Source organism: Myotis yumanensis, unplaced genomic scaffold (assembly GCF_028538775.1).
Source record: "Myotis yumanensis isolate MYYU_CA2020_CCGP unplaced genomic scaffold, mMyoYum1.0.hap1 SCAF_6, whole genome shotgun sequence".
Lineage (NCBI taxonomy): Eukaryota > Metazoa > Chordata > Mammalia > Chiroptera > Vespertilionidae > Myotis > Myotis yumanensis.
In genome coordinates, this window is record NW_027223757.1 from 89,615,219 (window position 1) to 89,621,303 (window position 6,085).

Below are 6,085 nucleotides of genomic sequence, written 5' to 3' on the forward strand. Positions count from 1 at the left end.
GAGAAGGGGCCTGATTCCACGGGCGAGAGAGGGGCTGAGCCTGGACCCAAACTCAGGCTTGTGACCTCAAATAAGTCAGCCCCATCTGGGCCTCGGTTTCCCTGTAACTGGGAGGTTTGAACTTGAAGGTTCTTCTAGCTCCAGGCATCAGTGAAATGAGGGGTGGGGTGTCCTTCAGCAGTACAAGGAAGGGACCCCTCAAAAGAATCAATGGCAACCCGGGTGGCACAGCCCTGTTTCTGTCTGTGTCTGTCTCTGTCCCCCTCCCCAACACTGGGACCCCCATTACCCAGATCTAAGTGGGAGCTAGTCAACTTGCTCCCTCTCCACACCCCAATCCCTGAACTAGCCCTTCCCCTGCCAGGAGGCAAGCCTGAGTCTCAGTAGGGCGCCAGTCGGGGTGTGGGCACAGATCAGGATACAGAGGCTGAGGCTGGCGGGCTGCGGGCTCCAGGCCTGGGCTCCGTGCCCAGCGGTGGGCAGCCTGCTGCACACCAGCAGCGCCGCCCCCGGGGGTCTGGCTGAGAGTTCTGGGGCAGGAGATCTTGGCAGGATGGGGTGGATGTCAGGATGGGGCAGAGCCAAATCCAGAGTAGGCAAGGCCAGCAGTCTGCAGGGAGGATGCTGCCGGTCAGGGGAGGCCGCAGGTGGACAGGGGTGGACCGTGGCAGCTATGGGGATGGACCAGAGGGGAGTCTTGCCCTCCATGGCTCCCAGAGGCATCAGTGGCTCCCATGGCCCCTCTCTCCTGGAGGTGGGGGTGGCCCAGCAAACCCGGAGGGTTCCCAGGAGGCCATTGACCAGCACCAGACACCAGCTCCTGGGGTGAGGCCTGTACTGGGACTCAGGGATGTTCCTTCACCCCCTTCTGCCTGGGTCTAGAAGTGGGGACAACTTGGGATGCAGGAAAGTCCCCATTTCCCCTCCCCCTAAGATGGGACTATGGACTTTTCTTTGTCTAAAACTTGAGAAGCAGAGATGGCTCGATCTTCCACCCCCACACCCCAGGATTCTCGCCCGCTGGGACTCTGCTGGGAGGCATGCAGACTTCGGGCCTGTGGGGTGGTGACCGTGGGGTGGTGCGGGGTCCAGGTCTCTGACCTCAATCCTGATCCTCAGCCTGGGTGACGGGCCTGACTGAGGAAGTGGCGCCCTCCTTCCTGCCCTGACTGCACCCCGCTCCAGGGCCTTTATTATTTTAAAATATATTTTTATTGATTTCAGAGAGGAAGAGAGAGGGAGCAAGAGATAGAAACATCAATGATGAGAGAGAATCATTGACTGGCTGCCTCCTGCACATCCCCCACTGGGGATTGAGTCTGCAACCCAGGCATGTGCCCTGACCAGGAATCAAACTGTGACCTCCTGGTCCATAGGTTGATGCTCAACCACTGAGCCACGATGGCCTGGCCAGGGCCTTTAGAGGCCTCCATACCTCTCCACCCATCTCCCCGCACCTGTCACCATGGGAACAGTGGGGCTGGCAGAGGTGTCTGTTGCCTCCAGACCTGAGCAGGGCCTGGCTCTTCTTGGCTGGTCAGTCTGAAGACGTTGCCAAGGGTTTCACCATTGAAGGGAACCCCTGGCCACGCCCTCCGATGGCTGCCAGGGTCCTCCCTGCTGTCTTCCCCAAGTCCTGCTGGGACTGCCGGTGACCAGGAGCTCAGCACTTTGCAGACAAGTCATTCCCCATTGGCCAGCTACATCCCCTCCAAACCTTCTGCATCCTGTGTGATGGTGGGGGTAAGGCAGTGACAAAATGGGGACGGAGGCTCTGTTCTGCACCCCGAACATTCCAGAATGGGCTGCGGAAACCCAGGCCGTCACTCCACGGAGGCGTGGTTCTGCCTTGAGAAAGAGTGTAATGCCCAATGGGAGGGGCACACACTCAGGGCCCAGCGCCTGCTCTGGTCCAGGCTCTGCCACGGACTTCCTTTTGTTCCTGTGTCTGGACCTCGGTCTTTCACCTGCAGAATGGAAGGAGTTTGAGTTCGAAATGATTTCCTTAGGGCCCTGAAGCTTTGACTTCCAGTATTCTGTGTTTTTATTTGTTATGAGGGTGAAGGATTTGGCACAAGGAGCCATCACTAACAGTCAAAACCAGTTTTATGCTTGAATCCCTGGGTTAGCAGAAGATGGGTTCCCATAACACTTGTTTAATCTGCGGGCCACTGCCCGTCCCCACAGGCCCTGCCCAGGTTCTTAGGTTGATCGAGCCCTGTTCCCTTTTCTAGAAATGGCATCCTCTTCAGGCCAAGGTGGGTTTCTCTTTCTCCCCTATTGCCCTGTTGGTCACTCTGCCCAACTTCCGGATGCCCTCTCTATCCTGGATCCATCCAGGCTGTTCTAAGCCCGCCTTCCTCACCACCCACCATGACCCCAAGGGCTCTGACCTCCTTCTTGCCTCTAAACCCCAGGAGAATCTCCATCCCTTTCCCTCCACTGTCTCCTTCTCTCTTCCCGGATCCCAACCCTGGGAGTTCTTTTAACTACTAGGGCAGGGGGGATTGTTGCATTTTTACCATACAGTATCCATTCGTTCATTCACTCATTCATTCATTCATTCACCCTCTTAGTCACTGTGGCAGACACCGTTGGTTACTAATGCCACAGTCACTCCCTACTATTTTTGTCCCCCTCCCACTCTAGAGCTTGAAAAACTGAGGCACTCATTTCTCAGCCTCCCTTGCAGCTAGAGCTGGCCCATGTGACCCAGTTATGATAATAAGATCTGATGAAGTCTGTTGGGGGCTTTGGGGAAAGAAGGAAACTCAGGAGGATGGCCCTATCTTACCTCCATGGCCCTCACCCTGGTTCCTGCCCATGGGCATGATTGTGTGAGGTGTGATGTCTGGAGCAGTGGTAGCCATCTGTGGTGGCCTCCTGGCACCAGGCCCAAGGATAAAAACCAACACTCTGAAAATGGTGAAGCAAAAAGGTGGAATGAGCCTGGGGTTCTTTGAGGACTGTTGAGCTGTTGAATCCACCCCTCCACACTTCTCATTAAGTAAACAGGCGTCACAACAGTTAAAGCTTTATAAATGAGGTATTATGTGTTTTGTTGTCACCATAACAGCAACAAGTTAGACATTCACTCAATCGATCATCCACTTATTCATTAACTCACTCATGCATGTGTTTACCTTCTTGCTGTATTGATTTAGGATAGAGATTCAGATGCTCTAACGGAGACCCCAGACAACAGTGGCTAAATTTAATAGAAATGTATTTCTCTCACACATAACAGTCTGAGTATAAGTAGTCAAGGGCTGGGATGGCAGGTTCAAGAGGCAGGGTTCCAGGATCCTTCTAGCCTGTTGCTTCACCTCGCCTGGGTCCATATGTTCCAAGATGTCCCCAGCACATCGCATTTCAGCTGGAGGGAAGGGGGAAAGGCAAGAGAGGGCCTGGTTCTTTCTTTTAAAGATATGATCTGGAAGTTAACACACACCATAGTTTTTTTCATGGCCATTGGCCAGAACTTAGTTATATGGCCGTTTCTGGCTATAAAGAAGACTGGGACATGCATGCTTTATTCTAGGTTGCTATGTGTTCAGCTATAAATTATATATATACACTCTTTTACTATAAAAGAAAATGAGAACATTCATGGGCACAATTAGCAGTCATTGAATTTTTTTCATTTTCACTCATTCACTCATCAAACACATATAAACACATACTATGCAGAAAGCACTGGGCCACATGCCAAGGCCTCAGATTCCGGCTGTTCATAGTCTAGTGGGAGAACAAGGCAAGTCTAGGCATTCAAATCCAACCAAGCTTTGCGAGTACTCGCTCTGCCCAGACATGTATCCAAACTGAAGAGCCAAGAGCATAATGACATTGCATTTGCTGGGCCCTGAGCTGGCCCACCTCCCCCTCAGGTCCCCTGCCTCTACTGAGACACGGGAAGAAGGGAGAAAGGTGACAATGGCAAGTGAGAGCATGTCCCTCAGAATAAATCTTTGCTAGAAAAATCCTTCTTAGGTTCTAATGAGATTCCTGCCCGCAGAGATGAAGGCTCTCTCTTTGTCCTTTTGTGTGACGAACATCAGTGCTGGCATCTGCCTCAGACACCCTTCTGGTGCCTCTGAAGGGAAGCTGTCAGTCTTCTACCCATTTGGGTGGCGAGGAGACTCACTTCCTTTGGGAAGCAGAGATGTGTTGCATGGGTCTGACCCCGTGCCTGGCCCACAGCGAGTGGGCTGCAGGAGCGCGATAAGTGGATGAATGAGGAATCAAGGAGCGTGTGGTAGAGTGTGTTTCCCAAAATTGGCTGCAGCAATATTTCTGGTTCTATGTTAGTTCTTCTAAGACCTGGTCACTTCTCATGGATTTATTTCCTCTCTTGAAACTGGGCAGATTTGTGACTGCTTCTACCAATAGATTGCAAAATAACTCTGCTTGGGTCTTGGTCTCTCTCTCTCTCTCTCTCTCTCCCTCCCTCCCTCCTTCCCTTCCTCCATCCTTCCCTTCCCCCTGCTCCCTCCCCACTGTCACCAATAGCCAGCATCAGCCCCCAGACACGAGACTGAGTGAATGTAGATCATTGCAGCCCCTAGGCTTGGATCCACCCCAGGTGATTCTGGGTGAAGTAGAGATTGTCTCTCCCCACCAAATCCTGCCCAAGTGGAAAATTCATGAACAAAAGAAATGTTACTGTTTTAAGTCACTAAGTTTTGGGCTCATTTGTTATTTGGCGATAGATTACCACAAGCACGGCAGATTTCAAATGGCCACGAACTCTTTGCAACTCCCATCAAGGGATGGGGTCTATTTCCGCGGCCCTTGGGTCTGGCCGGACCAGCAGAATGCAGCAGAGGTGATGTGCAACGGCCACGCCCGGCCTCAAGGGCCTTGTGCTTCCATTCTCATGGTCTTGCTGCCCCGAGCCTGCGAGGGACGAGCTCCCCTGCAGATACTGGAGACAAGGTCCAGCCGGCAACCCGCACCGACCTCCAGGCGTGTGAGCGAGTTCATCTGAAGCCATTCTGCCCCAGTCGAGCCTCCAATTGCAGCCACACCGGGGGGCCCAGGCAAGGACCCCGCCCAAATTGCTGACCCCCCAGGAGTGGGACTAAATATGGTGCTTGTTTTCTCAGCCACTGAGTTTGTTTCGCTTCCCTAGATAACTGACAATAAAAATCAGCTCCTATTTCTGAATCAACAAGAGCCCAGAGGCACTTGGAGGGCCAGTGCTGTGTCAGGAGGGGAGGCGGGCAGAGGAGACGAGATTCTTGGCCCCGGGAGCTGGCTGCCCAGCGGAATGGCCGGGTCTCACTGGAGGAGACGGCCAGCTGACAGCTCAGACCCGTGGGCTCTCCGTACCCTGATGGAATGGAGGCCTGGGGCACACAGCTGCCCAGTGGCACCAGTTTCACAGCCTCGTTTGCATCAAGGTGTCCAGGTGGCTAAGCTGTCTCCAGTGGGGGGTGGGGGAAGGAGGCCGCTCCAGGCTGGACCTGCGGGACAGTGGGCTGTGTTTCCCTCTAGGGGAGAGAAGGAGCCAGGCCCCTCATGGCCTTTGGAGGGAGAGCTGCTCACTGCCTGGAACTGGCATCGAGGAAGTTGTAAACCTCTTACTTACACTTTGAGTTGTTACAGGACTTGAGTTTCACCCTCTTTACTGCAGCCAGCCCCTCCCGCAAGGCAGCCCCCAGTGGCCCAGTCCTGGCTCCAGACTGGAAGCCCGGGCTCCGCAGGCTGGGGAAGAGGTGATGGCGACTCCCTCCTGTTAGAGTGTGAGCGCCAGGCGAGCAGGCCTTCTGCTCCTTCTGCTCACAGCCGAGTCTCTAATCCGGGCTGGAAGCGGACCATGATGGGCAGTAGGAGCTCCCTCAGTGTTTGCTGATTGGATGAGTGAACCAGAGATCAGCAGTATTTCCTGTAATCCCAGGAGCTCCCTGAGGACAGGGCTGTGTCCCCCTCAGATGGGGGCTCCCTGAGGACAGGGCTGTCTCCCCCTCAGACTGGGGCTCCCTGAGGACAGAGCTGTGTCCCCCTCAGACTGGGGCTCCCTGAGGACAGGGCTGTGTCCTCCTCAGACTGGGGCTCCCTGAGGACAGGGCTGTGTCCCCCTCAG